Genomic DNA, 18,244 nt, shown 5'->3' on the forward strand with positions numbered 1-18,244 from the left:
TAAACAGACCAATTGTGAAGAATAGAAATGAAATGGTCATCAGGTTGGTGGGTGCTCCCCCTAGCTCTTTCTGTATTTAGCATCTTGTTACAACAGAATATTATTCAGAAATCAGTCTTTTGTCTATTTCCAAAATAATGACTGATGTTTTTCCTTATCCTTTATATTTCAGCTTCTTACTTGGGAAATGTTTTAGAGAAGTTTGGTTTCCTTACCTCCACTCCAAAATATGTTTCTTCCCCTACGATTATTTTCTAAAATATCACCACATTATTTTTCACTTCTAGCAATAATAAATATAGCACAATATAGACTATTTACAGTCAGTTGCCATTATTTGAGGTACTTATGTCTGTAAAGTCTTCACAAACACTAAAATAGCAAATACTGACCCGTGGTTCCTAGGTTCCTGTGATCTGCCTTTGGTCACACATTTTTATCAACTGAGTAACACACACCCTGTTTTATGTATGTTTTTGTTGACAAACATCTTATTTGGTATATAGTGTTAATGCAATTAACATTGAACTCATGGCCAGTAACACTCTCATACCTGAATAAAGCTTATGTCACTCTCGTATTTTTCCCTAAGGCACATCACAGACTTTTTGTGTTTAGGAACACTGGACAGCATTCCAGCATGACCCACTCTAAACAGTGAAATTAGCAATGAAAAGCACAAAATGAGAAAAAACATGGCATTGAGGAGAACGGGAAACGGACACCTGTTTACAGGATGGAGCTATCTTTGCACTATATCTGACTCTTCTTTGGTCTCCTACATGAATGGTGCTCATTGAGGTGAAAGTTAGAGTTAGTCTGAGAATGAGTGTAGACACAGCAGGGCAAGTGGTGAGAAGGGGGAGGTGAACTTTGTCCTTCTGTCCCAGCAAGTATTCCTGTGAATTGAAGCTGATTGGAGGATAACGATATGAAATCACATAAGACACTTGTACAAAAGTTGTGTCTCCTGGAATTTTCTTGTATTGCTACATCCTGTGGAGATCCTGTTACCAATATCTGTGCAAAAACATATGCTGGTCGGGAAGAACAGTAGAGGCTCACACACTTCTATGGCTTTTTCTTGCAGGTGGCACAACCAGTCCTGGCAAAGGCACATGCAGGCTCCACTTCTGGGGTCACCTTGGTACCCTGTACCCTTTAGACATGCCCAAGTTTTAGTGGTCATTATTTCCCTTCTGCTGACAGTGACTTGCATCTCTTATTGAAACCACCTTTCTTCCACTCTTGGTCCACGTGGCTCTACTATGGTTAATGTCAACTCACTTGCCCCTAACTTTAACATGTTCATGTGGCCCAGACTTTGCTAACTGGAGCACCAACGTCTTACTGACAAATGTATAAACCCAGACATTCCCAGAATTTTTTTTTCAAAAACTAAACCTTTAAGCTAAATTTGCTAGGTTCATGGAATATATAATTGAAATTCTTTTGTACTTTTTGTCCTATTGTGGGGAGATTCTGTCTTATAAAAAAGTTAATTGCAGAGAAAATCAGAAAAGATAGGGAGATAGATGCTTAATGACCTCTGAGCACCTGGACTGTGCTTTAACTGAATCTGAATGTGAGGTTATAATTTTTTTGGTTAGTTTCTGTCACTTTCAACCCCAAAAATCCTAAATAATAATTGTGACAGTGCTACAACTATAAGAATAAAAGTCAGCAATCAAGACGATTTTGGTTATGCCAATTCATCATAAAGCAGAAATAACTTAATGGTAGTTGACAAAAAGAACTTTGTGAGTAATCTTTATGAAGTATTTTAAAATGTGCAATAAAACTTAGCTTACAAGGGAGAGGGAGACCTAGGAGATTTGATAATAATAGAGACAAGCACAAGTGTTTCTATAATTTTTACCTCCAGAGAAAGACGTGTGTTACACCTGTGTTGTTTATAATAGTATCCATAGCTCTTATCAAAATGCTAGGGAACAGGATAAACCTTCAATAAATGTTTGATGAAGGAGCAACTTGAATGAATGAGGCCTGGGAATATTGCCAAATACCTAGGAAATTGAAAGGGAAAGAATGGATTATTGTAAAGAAACAGAATTCAAGAATTAATGTCATATATTTCAGAGAGAGAGAGAGAGAGAGAGAGAGAGAGAGAGAGAGAGAGAGTTCCTCTACGTTATATAGTATGATGGAAAATCTCAGAGAGGTCACATAAAACAAAATTAAACCACACATTTATTGTGTTACTATGTCCTGTGTAATGTTAAATATTCTAGGGTAATTTTTATGGGATGGTGGGAAAGGATAGTTTAATATGGATTTATTAGAGGGGAAAGCAGAGTTAATTTGGTAAATTAATTATTTTATTCTATAATAAAATCTAATAAAAGCTATGCCTTAGAAAGAAATATTGTAAGAGTCTATATCAGTATCAAATAAAAGCATATCCAGACAGATAAGGAGAGATTTTATTCAAAAAGGATGTCGCACTATGGAGAACACTCTGATTTCAGAGATCTGCAAGCATATCAGAATCAAACAGAAAAGTCTTTTCTTTTATAGAGAGAAGTAAGCAGGACTAGTGGAAACTTTGAAGGGGACATTGGCAAGTGAGGGAGAATGAGCAGATAGCATCTTGGGTTTGGTCTGGCAGTAAATGTGTCTCCCTGTGATGAGCAGATTCTTTGTACTGGATGTCAGGGGGCATGTTTTGCCTTTAAACCCTTGCTTCGCCCCAGGAGCTTGGGGAGAGCCATATTCAGGGACCTGTTGGGAGGACAGAAGACTGACTAAACTTAGGTCAGATAAAGCAGGGGATAAGGAAGGCAGTTGTGAACACGTGGTCATTAGTTGGAGTAATAGAAAGTGTGAGAAATGTCTTGAATTATTGCAGTGCAAAATGATATTTCCAAGGAATATATAGAAATTCTGCAGAGTAGGTGAACATGAACTGATGAGCCAGAACAGTGGGAATTTATAAACTTGTCCAAGTTAGAATCTAAAGGGAAGGGCTGATATTATTCATATGAAGAACTATGATTGGAAAAGTAAAAGGTTTCATATTTATGCCCAGATTAGTTATTTTCTCAAACTTCTCACTTAATAATGACATGAAAGGTGGGATTTGAGATACCCTAAAAGTAGCTGGTATTTTAGGCAGGTGAATTAGAAATTAGTATGGTGTGAGGTATTGTGAGTACTTTCAAAACCATAGACATGATGGTCATTATTCAGTAAGTCACCAAAACATGTCAAAATAGGAAGTTCTGGCATGCAAGAATAAACAAACAGAACCAGCAAATTAATAATAAACTGATGCTCAAGTGAATATCCTGTGTATATTTTTGCATATATCCTGTCAGAGTAAAGAGTAGTAAGTTTGTGTGACCTGCACACACATTATAATTTTATATAATTATAATATAATAATAATAATAATAGCAATGATATGGGATAATAATTAAGACTTATACATATGCACACAGCATAATATGTGAGGCACATTCTAAGCCCTTTATATATGTAATGTTCAATTTTTACAATCATCCAATGAGGTAGGACTTTTTTAAAATTTCGCTTTTATAAGAACAGGAACCCTAGAAACAGGCTGAATATATAGTCAAGGTCATACTTTGCTCTTACCTATTATTAGATATCAATGGAGCAGGGGGAAGATACCAATGGATGTTCTACCTTTTGTAGGTGTGTGTGAAAACACTTAAGTTCTACTCTTTTAGCAAATTTTAATCATATATCATTATCAATTATAGTTGTCATGTTATACATGAGATGCTCAGACTGTATATTGCAAGTTCGTACCCTTTACCAACATCTCCTGTTTTCCCCATCCCTCAGCCTCTGGCAACTACCATTCTACCCTCTATCTATGGGTTTGACTTTTTCCTTTTTATATTTGACATATAAGTGATGGCATGTAGTATTTGTTTTTCTCTGTCTGGCTGATTTCTCTTAGGATAATGGTCTCTAGATTAATCCATGTTGTTGCAAATGCCATGACTTCCTTCTTTTTTAAGGCAAAATAACATTCCAATACACATGTATATGTGCGCGCGCGCACACACACACACACACACACACACACACACACACCATATCTTTATCCAATCCAATTATCCACTGACAGACACTTAGGTTGTTTCCATAACTTGGTTATTTGTGAATTATTCTGCAGGGAACATAGAAGTACAAGCAGGATTCTACACATTCTATGTTTTCATTTTCATTCAGTTCAGAATCCTTTCTAACTCTTTGAGTTAATGATTTCATTTCCATGAGATATAACCAGAAGTGGGATCAATGTATAAAAACAATCTATTTTTAATTTCTTAAAAAAGCTCCACACTGTTTTTCCTAGTGGCTATATCACTTTATATTCCCATCAAGACTATATAATGGTTCTTTTGCTCCACATCCTTACTGGCATTTATTGTCTCTGGTCTGTTTGGTAACAGCCTCCTTGTCAGTGTTTTGGAGAAGTTTGAGTTGGATTGGCATTAATTCTTTAAATGGTTGATAGAGGGGCGCCTGGGTGGCGCAGTCGGTTAAGCGTCCGACTTCAGCCAGGTCGCGATCTCGCGGTCCGGGAGTTCGAGCCCCGCATCAGGCTCTGGGCTGATGGCTCAGAGCCTGGATGGAGCCTGTTTCCCATTCTGTGTCTCCCTCTCTCTCTGCCCCTCCCCCGTTCATGCTCTGTCTCTCTCTGTCCCCAAAATAAATAAACGTTGAAAAAAAAAATTTTAAATGGTTGATAGAATTCACCAATGAAGCCATCTGGTCTTGGACTTTTCTTTGTTGGGAAATTTTTGATTACTGAATCAATCTACTTACTGGTAATTGTTCTGTTCAGGTTTTTTATTTCTTCATCATTTGGTCCTGGGAAGTATAATGTTTCTAGGAATTTATCCATTTCTTTTAGGTTATCTAATTTGTGTATAATTGCTCATAGTAATTTATTATGATCTGTAGTATTTCTGTAATGTTTCCTCTTTGATTTCTGACTTTATGTATGTGAAGCCTCTCTTTTTTGCCAATTAATCTAGCTAAAAGTTTGCCAATTCTGTTTATCTTTCCAAAAAACCAGCTCTTAGTTTCATTGATCTTTTCTATTTTTCTTTTTGTAGTCTCTGTTTTGTTTATTTCTGCTTTGACCTTTTGTTATTTCTATCCTTCTACTGACTTTAGGACTTAGTCTGTCCCTTTTCTATTCTAGTTCTTTGAAGCATAATGTTACGTTGTTTATTTGAGAACTTTGTTTTTGCTTAATGTAAGCATTTATCTCTCTAGTATTCCTTCCTTTAATTTTGCTACATCCATAAGTTTTGGTGTGTTGTGCTTCCATTTTCTTTTGTCTCAAGATACAGTTTTAAAAATTTCTTCTTGACCTTTTGGTTGTTTAGGAGCATGTTGTCTAATCTCCACATATTTGTGAATATTCTAGTTTTCTCCTTGTAATTTATTTCTGTTGTCATATTCATTGGTCATAAAAGATGCTTGATATGATTTCAATCTTATTACACGTATGGAGACTTACCTTGTGGCCTAATGTGTGTTCTATCCTGGAAAATGTTCTATGTGTGCTTGAGAATAATGTGTGTTCCATTGCTGTTGGATGGAATGTTCTGTATGTGTCTGTTAGGTATACCTGGTCTAATGTGTAGTTTAAGTTCAGTTTTTTCTTAATGATTTTCTGTCTGGTTGAGCTCTCCATTGCTGAAAGTGGGGTATTGAAGTTTCTTACTATTATTGTATTACTGTCTACTTCTCTCTACAGATCTGTTAATATTTGCTTTATATATTTAGGTGCTGCTATGTTTGGTGCATAAATATTACAGTTGTTATGACCTTTGAATTCATCCCTTTATCATTATATAACTTTATTTGCTTCTTATTACACTTAATGGCTTAAAGTCTGTTTTGTCTCATATAAGGATAGCTATCCTTGGTTTCTTTTGGTTTCCATTTGCATGGAATATCTTCTTCCATCCTTTCGCTTTAAATCTTTGTGTGTCCTTAAAGTGAAAGTGAATCTCTTGTAAATTGCATATATTTGGGTCTTATGTTTTCATCTATTCAGCCATTCTGTGTCTTTAGATTGGAGAATTTCATCCAGTTATATTTACATTGTTTGTGTAAGGGTACATAACTACTCTGGCCTTTTTGTTCATTGTTCTCTGGCTTTTTTATAGTTTCTTTGTTCCTTTATACTTCTCTTGCTCTCTTTCTTTGTGTTTTAATTTTTTTTTTCAACGTTTATTTATTTTTGGGACAGAGAGAGACAGAGCATGAACGGGGGAGGGGCAGAGAGAGAGGGAGACACAGAGTCGGAAACAGGCTCCAGGCTCTGAGCCATCAGCCCAGAGCCCGACGCGGGGCTCGAACTCACGGGCCGCGAGATCGTGACCTGGCTGAAGTCGGCCGCTTAACCGACTGCGCCACCCAGGCGCCCCTCTTTCTTTGTGTTTTGATGATATTATGTCACAGTATGCTGTGATTGTTTTCTCTTGATCTTTTGTGTATCTACTCTAGGTTTTTGTTTTGTGTTTACTATAAGGTTTTCACAAAACATCTTATAGTTTTATAAGAGTGTATTTCAAGCTACTATCATTTCCAATACATACAAAAGTTTTGCAGTTTGACATTCCCCTATCCTACATGTTATGTTTTTGATGTCACAATTTACATCTTTTTGTATTGTGTATCACTTAAGAAGTTATTGTAGTTATAGTTATTTTTAATACTTTTGTCTTTAACATTTTTATAAGGGTAAAATCACCAAGTGATTTACCTACCATCCCACAGTATTATAGCATTCTGAATTTAATTATATTTACCTTTTTCTAGTGAGTTTTAAAGTTTCATATGCTTTCCTGCTACTAATTAATGTCCTTTTGTTTAGCTTGAAGAAGTCCCTTTAACATTTCTCGTAAGGCTGGTCTAGAGATGATGAACTCCTTCAACTTTTGTTTGTCTGGGAAGCTTTTTATCTCTTCTTGAAATTTTAAAGAGAACATTGCTGAGTAAAGTTTCTTGGTCAGCAGATATTTTCTTGCAGCACTTTGAATATATCATCTTACTCCCTCGTGGTCTGTAAGATTTCTTCTGAAAAATCCACTGATGATGTTATAGGAATTCCCTTGTATATAAGTAGTTGCTTTTCTCTTGGTGCTTCTAAGATTTTTGATTTTTCTTTAAATTCTAACAGTTTAATTAAAAAGCACTTAATGTGGGTATCTTTGTTTTTATCCTATTTGATACTCTGGGCTTCCTAGATCTGGATGTCTGTTTATTCCTTTAGGTTAGGGAAATTTTCAGCCATTTTTTCTTTGAAAAAACATCCTGCCCCTTTCTCTGTCTTTTCTCATTTTGGGATCCCTATAATGAATATATTGACAGTATCCCATAAACCTTTAAGTCATCTTCACTCTTTTTCACTCTTTTTTATTAGTTTGTTTTTGCTTCTCTGATTGAATGAATTCCACTATCTTGTCTTCAAGTTTGCTATTTCTTCTGATTAATCAAATCTGTCGTTGAACCTCTCTGTTGAATTATTCAATTCAGTTAATAATATGTTCCTCAGCTCTGTGATTTTCTGGTAGTACCTTTTAAATATTTTCTCATTGTTGAAATTCTCACTTTGTTCATACATTGTTTTCCTGAATTTCTTTATATCCATATTTTGAACTCTCTAATGGGTAAATCCCTTATCTCTATTTCATTAAGATTGATTTATGGAAATGTATCTTATTTTTTGTTTGTAACATATTCTCCTACCTTATTTTCCTTGATTGTCTATTTTGGTTTCTGCATGTTAGCCACATCTCCCAGTCTTTAAAGATTGGTTTTGTGTAGGCAAGTGCCTTGTCAATCAGTGTGACCAGAGTTCCTGGTTGCCTCTCAAACTCTTGTTATTTCAGTGCTGCCATATTTGTTCCTAGTGGCTCTAGTAGTTGAGTGTGTGTCGAGACATGCCAGTGTCCCTAAGGGGAGACTTGAAGTCAGCACCTAGATGCAGGCTGAGTAGAAGTTGGGTTGTCAGACAGAAGTGGGGAGAGTGTGAAACTGGGAGATTGACATTTTTGCCTGTTCTCTTGGCCTGAGGCCTGGTGTATAGTTGTGAGCCACAGCAGCTTTTAAGCTGTTTCTTTGTTTGTCATAGTCTTGGGGGACTCATGAATAGAAGCCCCATTTATTATCAGATATAGGCGATTTGGGGGCGTATCCCTTGGGTGGGAGCCATAAAATTTGAGATGTTACATGTCCCAAAGTCTTTGCTCCTCAGGGAGAAGCTGAGAGTTGGGTTTCTCACCTGACTTTACAGCTATGTGCTGGGATATAATTTGTGGTGAGAGTTTGTTTCAGCCTTTCCTATCCATTTTGATACTGGTATTTTCTCAGTCACCTGTGTAAATGAGTCACTCAACTAGATTCTGGATTTCTCTCAGAGCGAATTACTCTGTATACAGATGTATATTTGAGTCGTCCACGAGAGAAGGGAAAATCAGGAGCCTCCTGTGTCACCATCATTTTTGAGATGTAGTCTTTGGAGATAGCTTTTGAACTTTTTTGGAGCAAGATTTGAAGCCAATCAGTAATTGCCATAGGATGTTGTTTGTACTGAAATTGCTATCATAATCAATATTAACCTACTGTATATCTAAATTTGTAATCATATTTTAGCATTTCTTCTTCCATTAATTATCCATTGTCTTAAATTTTTCTGTGTACCAGGACACTATTTAGCTATTTCCCTCATTAGTACATTTTATAAATTTTGGCTAACTTTTTATTTGTGTGAGAGTCAGGTTTCAACTATTTTGAAACTGTCAGCAAATATTGACCAGGTTTATTTCTTTTGACCTCTTTTTATGAATCCATCACCCTCTTCAGTGTATACATTTTTCTTTAGATAAAGTAAAAACTAGAATCCAGATATAGCTGAGTTTATAGGCCTAGGAGATATTCTTCTACCTGACTCTAAATATTAATTTAATTAGTTCAATTCACATGTGTTGTTGTCAACTGCGAGTTGTGGGGATGTCCAGGCTGGGTTAAAGGAGTCCAGTCGGGCCCGGGATACGTGACCTGAGAGAAGAATGGGTCACAAGCATGGAGGGGTGAGTCGTAAGTACAACAGCTGACATGTGTTCTGTGAAGCGTAATTTCCAGGTATGATTATCAGGTAAGGATGACAGCCTATGACCGTAAAACTAAGAAAATAACCATACCTACTCCCTCAAAAAGTCATGAAATAAGCCAAGACCAAGGCACCAACTGCCTATGTAATTTTCTCACTTATGAGGTAATCTTCAAATACTAGCACAATGCAGTATTATAACACTAGTCAGGTACTTAGTTAAATATGTACATCCACCTGATGATGAACTGTGACAGGCTGCAGATGGATTCACAGTAATAGCAATAGCAGCATATTGCTTTCCCAGTTTTAATTTAGCAGCAGGATGGGGAAAAGCTGCTTTTGACACTGTACAGGCCTGTGGGCCACGTGGGATAACGTAATGATACTCTATGTCCACAAAGAACATTCACATCACTAGTACACATGAATTCTCAGTGCCGGCATCACTTCAACCCTGTAGTTGTCTTCATGACCCAGGTTCATTTTCTTGCTCCTGAAATTATTCTCCTCATTAGAACTGCTTTTTGATCCCTCAGCACCTGCATTTCAGTGAATATGTTATAAATATAGAAGAGTACACATGTATAAATACGTATGTATGTATGCATGCAAAGACAAAAAATGTACGTGTGCATGCATATATGTATAGAATGGCTTTAATGAGATGCAATACACACACCACAAAATTCTCCCACTTAAAGTGTACAATTCAGTGATTTTTAGTATATTCACAGAGTTGTGCAGCTATCAGAATATGGTTATTTTTAAAATTTCCTTCGACTTTTGTCACGTTCTGGAGTATGGAAACTGGATATAAATCTGGGAAAAATGAAAATTAACAGCAGCAGTACTAGCAATCATAGTTTGAGTCTGACTGGTACCTTCAAATATATCACCTTATTTAAGCATCCAACAACTATACAAGATAGGTATTAATTCAATTTAAAATGAAAATCACTGGTGCTAAAAGGTAAAATACTGTATCTGAGGTTAAAATAATTGACCTATACTAAATGAAATAAGTAAGACCGAGAAATACAAATATCATATTATTTAACTCATATGTGGAATCCAAAATAAAAACAAAAAGAAATAAGCAGGAAGCATATTCAGAACTTTAGAGATAACAAACTGATGGTTGCCAGAGGGAGGGAAGTGGGGGGAAGGCAAAATGGGTGAAGGGGTGTGGAAGTTATGGCAGGAATAAATCATGGGGATAAAAGGCACAGGGAATACATTCAATGATACTGTGATGGATGGCAGCTACATTTGTGGTGAGCAAAGCACATAGAGTTGTTGCATCACTATGTTGTACACCTGAATGTCACATTGTGTGTGAACTAGAAAACAAACTTGGCAAAGCCAATATTTGATCTGATGTCACTGTAGTGGTATAATTCCTTATCCTGCTAACTCCATGAATGTATTCACTTTATGTGGTATAATTCACTCTCTGGAATTTATTAGCCTAGTATTTCCATCAGTGTAATGCCTTCTGACTTTCCTTATTACTTTGTGCATAACTTGTTCAGTTGATCATTTAGTTTTGTTTTGAATGATAGCTATTCTGCTTTTACTTCCACACATAATCTAAAATGTCTCACTTTATTTTGACTGTTTTCTAAAAACAAACATGTGTCTCAGAGGACAGAGCTTTACCTAGGGAAGGTGGGAGGAGGCAAGGTGAGCGGATGGGAAGGGGTCATCTGAGGTAAAGCCCTGAAGTGCTGGCAGTTGTGTGTGAGTTAGAAGATGGCAGGCTTCACACACCTAGTGTGCTGGAGGAATTGTGAAAATCAAGAAGAGCATATGCTTGTGGCTTTTGCCGTTATCACAGTGTTAACCATGCCCACATTCCCTCTCACTAAGCCTGGAAAAAAATCTGCCTGAAAGTTCTTTAGCATCCATTCCTCTCTACCTGTTTGATATTACACTCAATAATTTTGTTTAGCTTCTCTGTCTCTACCTTGCTTCATCTACTGAAACTTCCTCTCCTGCAGTTGTCCACTCCCACCCTATGAATAACTCTCATTTTCTGATTATTATGCATAAATAGAATGTGCAACTACTTAGAAAGGGCCATGCTCTGCTAAGGAGACTCAGGTCATTATGATGGACGGCCTATTAGTTTGAAAACAAAATTATACCTTTTTATATTTGTATTTGTTTTAGTTTTATTTACATTTATTTATAATACTTGATTAATTTTAAATTGGATATAATATGAAAAATCTGTAAGAGCTCTCATGTAATACAACAAGAAGTCAAAGTTTAAAATTCTGAGAAACACTGGCCTTTTTTTGGTTTTTAAATGTTTTAATGTTTACTTATTTCTGAGAGAGATTGAGAGAGAGCCAGCGAGCATGAGCAGGGGCAGAGAAGAGAGAGAGGGAGACACAAAATGTGAAGCAGACTCCAGGCATCTGACTGTCAGCACAGTGCCTGACGCGGGGCTTAAACTCACGGAGTGTGAGATCATGACCTGAGTTGAAGTTGGATGCTTAACCAACTGAGCCACCCAGGTGCCCAACATTGACCTTTTTGACAGGCTTATCTTGAGAACGAGAGAGGGTTTTTATTGGGTAGAATTTTGGGCGAGAGAAGATGAATAATGTTTCAGGGCCTTCCGTTCCTTTCGTTAGTACTAGTCTGCTTCTCTTTCTTCCTTTGAGATCTTTTCATTATTAGGCCATGGAAATAGCCTTATGTACTTTGTGCCGATGATGATTGCACCTTCTTTGTGTAGTCAGGTATATTGGTATTTGATGATACTAAGACCCCAAACAGTAGGAGCATATAGTCTTGAAACTCATATCCTGGAAATTCGATGTGTTTAAGCACCTATGGAGGAGACCATGAGGTATAAGTCCATGAAGGATACTCTTGTGAAGATCTTTATCTTCAGGGAAAATAAGGTAGACTGGCTTGATGTAAGAAGGATGAGCCCATGCAACAGAGAACCAGTAACTTTAAATAGAACAGTGTATACTAAATAGTTTATACTTCAGATCCAATGCCTCAATTCCCTAATGGGGCAAAAACTTTTTCCAGAGCCATGAAGAAAGAAAAATATACATATAGCAAAATTTATTTCACCAGAATATTGTTTTCTCTTTGGAGCATCTGATAGTATTCTTTGATCAAAGTGGAGTGTGTAGGAGATATTCCTTACTTCAGGGAGGGGACTGTTGGAGGTCATTGAAAGAGAGAAGGGCATTGGAGGGAGATCCTGGTGTTAAGAGCAAGGGACAAGGCCATCAATAGATCAGTGGCCTAGGAACCTAGGGACCCAAAAGGTCGACCTTAGGAGCAGAACTGTATCACAGACACACTGTACTCTGAGCATGGAAAGAGAATAGGGCAGAACCTTTCACACATTAGCAGTGGCAGATGATGGTCTCTCCACCCCTTGAGTTAAAGAGGCCATGCAGGAGTGTCAGCAGGGGCAGGAAAGGTGGGGGAAGACAAGAGGGATAGGCCCACCATCATCCTCAACCAGTAAAAGAACACACAAAGAATTTGTTATGCAGAGAAATGAAGGGAGTAGCAATAAAGAAAGTAGATTGGTTGATTGATTGATTGATTGATTGATTGAATAGCCATTCATTTAGATGAGAAAAAAAATATGGTATGTTGTTACACTGATAAGAATAATCTGGTCAAGAAGAAAAACCTGTTTATATAGTAGAGCAAAGTCAGAGTGGATGGAGTATAGCACATAAGTAGAAGTTCGTAAGTAGGCACATCAACAAGTCTTCCATTATAACAGGAAGGGAGGCAGAGCAACATGGACACCTGTGTGAGAGGTCCCTGGGAACTTTGGAAACCTATTGGGAGTAGAGGTCCCACAATGCTGTAAGTGGGAGTTCAAACTTAGAAAATATAATCTGGTTACTGTTGTAGTACATCATCCATCTATCCATCCATCCATCCATCCATCCAAGAAACTAAAAAGGGAATTATAGAAGAACCATAGGAAAAGCAAGTGTCTTTATTACAGAAGGACATTGTTATTTTAATTTTATATCTATATTTTTTCACTATGAATGTTTTAAGTATCTCCCTTTAAACGATAAATATAATAAATACCCTTTGAAAGGGTATTTATTGTGCAATACAAATTTAGGTGTTGTGTCAGCATCTTTTAGCTGAACAAAATTGGGGGTGGTGATAAAAAGTCCAGTAGAAGAAAATAGCAGATTTGTGGGTATCTCTATATTATCTATTATCTATCTATCTATCTATCTATCTATCCATCGTCTATTGTCTATCATCTATCATCTATCATGTATTTATCTATATATCTATTTATCATCTATCTATTGATTGATCAATTGATTGATCCTCTTCCTCACCAAGCTTGAACTTTCTTCAGTCTCCTGTGTTCTTGATTTTATTGTTTGTTGGCTATATAAATTTCATCTCAGATATCGAATTAAAACCATCGAGCCAAAAAAGGCAAAAATCCATCTACATTTAAACTTGTAGTTACTTTCCTCCCCTATTTATTAAGAATACTTTTAAAAAGCAATGTATAGCAGTTATTTGTCACACTGTTTCTCTTCTTTCTAACCACCCTTTCCCTTACACCTGCAGATAAAGCCAACAGGTCAGACAACAGATCTATTTCCTATCTCAGGTTGACATGAGACCGTATGTGTGCATGTGTGAGTGGGGATGGAGAGCCTGATTCCAGCTGGGCTTTCTCCATGGTCTTGGTTCTCTCCATGTTTCCCACCACTTGTTGGAACTCAAAGGATTAAGAGATAACCTTAATAAAATTCCGCCCCCTTGCTAAATGAAGAAGGCACAGTGGTTTGTGTGTATGTGTGTGTGTGTGTGTGTGTGTATGTGTGTGTGTGTGTGTGTGTGTGTGTGTGTGTGTGTGTGTTTTGAAGGTCACTGAACATATGACACATTTTCCTCTGAGCCAGCCCAAATCTGAGCTGAAGTCTAAAATCCCCGACTGTGTGGGAACATTTTAGTCCTCTCTAAAAATCATCTTGACTTCTATCTTGGTATTGGGAGTACTTGTACAAATAACTTCTTGATTTTACATGGATTTTGGTCTTAATGGCATTTTATAAGATTTGCAACTCTGGTTCAGTGCTCTGGGTGCTTTTAGCCTCAAGCTAAAAGCAACAGTGTTGCTTAAGATTGTGAGTGAATCTGAACCAAAGGAGTTAAGGTTCTCATTGATAAATATGGCAGGTGTATCCAGGTAATTCTGGCTCCAACTCTGCTGTTAAAATTTATTATATAATTATTAAGCATCTAATATTAAGTGTTATTATAAATGTGACGTAAGTATTGTTTTGCTTTTCCTTATTGATGTCACATGAAATGGAAAAAAAATGTGCTAATTATTTTGAAGTACAGTGTGATCAGAAAAAGAGATAAGAAAACTAATACATTATTTTAAAAGCTGAATATCTCATTTAAACATTATAAAAAATGTTCAGGATTGTCACTCATGCTCACATTTTATTGACCAAGAATCTGAGCTTATAGAGTTTAAGTGAATGGCTCAAGTCTCATTCTGAGTAGTCAGTAAAATTGGGATTTGAACTTGGTCTCTCTGATTCCATGTATGTATCCTTTTTCAACTTATTATACTGTACTTGCATATTTTTAATTATTTTTTTTTTCAACGTTTATTTATTTTTGGGACAGAGAGAGACAGAGCATGAACGGGGGAGGGGCAGAGAGAGAGGGAGACACAGAATCGGAAACAGGCTCCAGGCTCTGAGTCATCAGCCCAGAGCCTGACGCGGGGCTCGAACTCACGGACCGCAAGATCGTGACCTGGCTGAAGTCAGATGCTTAACCGACTGCGCCACCCAGGCGCCCCTTGCATATTTTTAAAAATTATTTTAATTTTTTTATTTTTCAATGAGTTGTGTGTCAAGAAAATTTCCCAGTATCTTTATTATGGGGCAGAATTAGAGTTCACAGATATGATTATCAGCTTGTGGTAAAAACAAAATCCTATTTATATTAGTAATATTATCAGTGACTCCACACTTATAACCTCATCTTGGGAGAATATTCTCTTTTATCATGGCTAGCCTGTCTGGGGTCATAATCTTCTAGTTTCCTAAACTCAATATTTTACTCTTAAATATTCCTTCCTATCAATTGGAGTAGGTGCTAAGACCTGCCATCTTATGAATATTTGCTTCTAAAAACATTCCTGGCAAAGTCTTTGGCCAATGTCTTGCTGACAAGTAGAAAATAAGCAGCTACCCCTTCCATGTACCCCAACCCCACTGTCAGGGCTTTTTAGAATTTGCCCACGAGAGATAACATTGATGCAACGTAAGTGTCTTTCACAGAAGAAAACTTGAGGAAAGAGAAATAGGGACTGTGTTGCTCTGGGTAGAATTGCTATTGGAAAGAATCAGCATTGTACAGATGGAGACAGTGTCCAACACCTGCTGAGATGGGCTCTCTGCTGACATCAGTGGTTTGAATAGTGCAGGAAGGGGAAGGAAGGAAAAAGACCCCCTCTCACCCATCCTGTTAATTTTAATTACTCTGAGAGGAATGGGTTTGAGGGTTTGAGGAACACTGTTGACGTCCTAAAAGTCAATAGTGAACATACAAAAATTGTGTATCTCTGTATTGTGTGAGATTGAATGGAAACATGTTTTTAGTAAAGCAAAATTGAGTTTTAAAACAAGTAAACAAGGTTCAGACTCAGCTAAGGTTGACCCACAGCACTGTAGTCATGACATCCTAGAAGTCACAGCTCTGTATTTAATAGTCCAGTGCCTGGGAGAGCCTGAACTTACCAATAGTGTCAGTGTGTTGGACAGGAGAGCTTTGCAACCTCAGAAATACACTGAGCTTGTAAAAGGCCCCTGGTGCTGGTCTACTCTTCCTTGGGAGCAGAGGGGAGGAGGCATCACAGTCCTTTCCTGGGCAATGATTCCATTTTGGACTATCTTAAGCTGTCAAAGAAGTTTAACAACAGTGAACTCTGAAAAAAAAAAAGTGGTTTGGATGTTACAATTACTTATTTTATAAGAAGTTCTTTGGTTTTTAGGCAAAGGTACCCACTGTTTCTCAAGTATCAACCAGAAACAAATAACAAGCAATATAGGGAAGAGGAAATGTATGCCAGTTAAAAACAATATGTTACACTTGTATATAATGCATTAATGGCTATAATACAATCTTTTTACAAATACTTGCATTTTGAAAATTGTAAAAATTTAAACTTCATTCATCCTTAAATATGGAATTTGATTTTAAGGAAGTTATTTATTTAGAAAAAAAATAATGAAAAAACCCCACATTTATTGAGTTTTGGATTAAGTTTTCCCTTAATCTTGGTAACTGGCAACATACCAATAGTTTAGTCTATTCCTGGCTATTTATTCGCTCATATACACACTCCAGTTTTCAACGTATTGAATATTTGAATACTGATTCAATAATAGCTAAGCCTTAAAATATGTTGATATTTAATTTTAAATAAACTATAATTTTTTCCTGTGTAATAATTGTTGACTTAGAAATACTGGGAAAGTAGAAAATGCAAAATTTTCAATTGAGAAAAATAAATAATATATATTTGATCCAACCTCTGGAAATATCAAAAATTTGTTTCTAATTAAATATATCACTTTATTGAACTTGAGCACCTTTGACAATACAATATTCATAACAGGTTATACAGATAACTGGCAATAAATTTTTTAAGATGCGTTGTATCTTAACATATTAGTCCTTGATAATTGACAATTAATGCTCTTAAAAGCATACTTTAATTTTGTTGGTGCAATAAGTATGGATCCTAAAGTCAGTTGTCTCACAAAGTAAGACCCTTTGGCAACCCAATGCTTGCTACTTAGTAACGGTATATAAGCTTTTCTATTAATAAAAGAAAGAAAACCTTTATTTCTTGTCCTTTGAGATATAAGGTGATTTTTCTTCTTCTGATGTGTGTTCAGATCTATGTTCAGATCTGAGGCTGCTGTGTTATCACAGTCAGACGGCTGGGAAATCAGGTAAACTATCAGTGTGTCAGCCATATCAGTTGTGTTGAGGGAAGAAGTAGCAGCCAGAACAATTCAGTCATGGCCACGTAAAATATTGTGCAGGTGGCAATGAGGGATGAAAGTGATTCTTGCTAATTCATTGAATGTTGCAATTAATGGGGCTTTAATAAAATACAGAGGCAGAGAGAATTTGAGCTACTGAAGAGTGGATAAGCATAGATTGAGAGACAAGTCTTGTAGCTTAGTAAAGCGGTAAGAGAAGTGATACAGGAAAGAAAGAATTTTAGTAACTAAAAGGTAGACTGCAGTTTGTTTATCCATTCAACTATTGAAGGACATTTGGATGGTCCAGGCATTGACTCCCATTTTAAAGCTCTTCACACTATCTCCAGGCTTCTGAGGGTTCATGGGCCTCCCAACACCTCTTAATTTCTTTACTGAATAGTTTGTTACTTGTAGGTCTTTTGCTCTATATGGGCACTGAAAATTTAGGAACATTCCTTTCATTTCACCTGTTGTACCATGGTTGGTGCGCCATTGCCTCAGGTCATGTGTGAAATAGCCACTGTTGGTTTTTTTTTTTGTTTGTTTGTTTGTTTTTCAAAAGCTTACAGGCTCCCCTACCAAATCCAGTCAAGTCTGCCATTAGACCTAAAGTTTTATACTGTCCCATACCTATCTGTATGTTATAGAATAAATCTCCCTACCTTTTGGCATACCTGGAAGCTCAGCCCCAGGGTGAGAGGGAAATCTGACCTTGCTGTTCCTTTCTTTCCTCTTCTCTCTACAATAAAGACCAGGCATAAGAGGAGAGCTTTGGGGTTTCCATCTCTACATTTCATCTTTTCCTTTTTTCGATTCTGGGGCTATAATAGAACTCTATAGTCTAGTCCTGTAGTCTGTCTCTTTAAAGAGGGAATATAATGGAATTAAACATCTTTCAAAACTAATACCTTGCTGGGGATTCAACAGTTTTATATTGGATATCAGAAAATGAATAGTAATTCTCCCTGTTTGAATTCTTGTTTGAACAGCTATGTTAGAGGGCATAGCAAAGGAAACAATCAGCAAAACTAAAAGGCAACCAATGGAATGGGAGAAGATA

At 36.8% G+C, this 18,244-nt stretch overlaps 1 long non-coding RNA gene across 1 annotated transcript in view; it reads right to left on the minus strand.

Annotated features, from left to right (window-relative positions):
* The window catches only part of LOC125148145 (uncharacterized), a 45,579-nt gene extending 27,654 nt beyond the window's left edge, over positions 1-17,925 (minus strand). The window contains exons 1-2 of the long non-coding RNA XR_007145435.1: positions 17,847-17,925; positions 1,880-2,027 (exon numbers count right to left, since the gene is read on the minus strand). This is a non-coding gene — a long non-coding RNA (uncharacterized LOC125148145). The remainder of the gene's footprint in view (positions 1-1,879; positions 2,028-17,846) is intronic.
* Between the last annotated feature and the right edge of the window lie 319 nt (positions 17,926-18,244).

Source organism: Prionailurus viverrinus, chromosome D2 (genome assembly GCF_022837055.1).
Source record: "Prionailurus viverrinus isolate Anna chromosome D2, UM_Priviv_1.0, whole genome shotgun sequence".
Classification (NCBI taxonomy): Eukaryota; Metazoa; Chordata; class Mammalia; order Carnivora; family Felidae; genus Prionailurus; species Prionailurus viverrinus.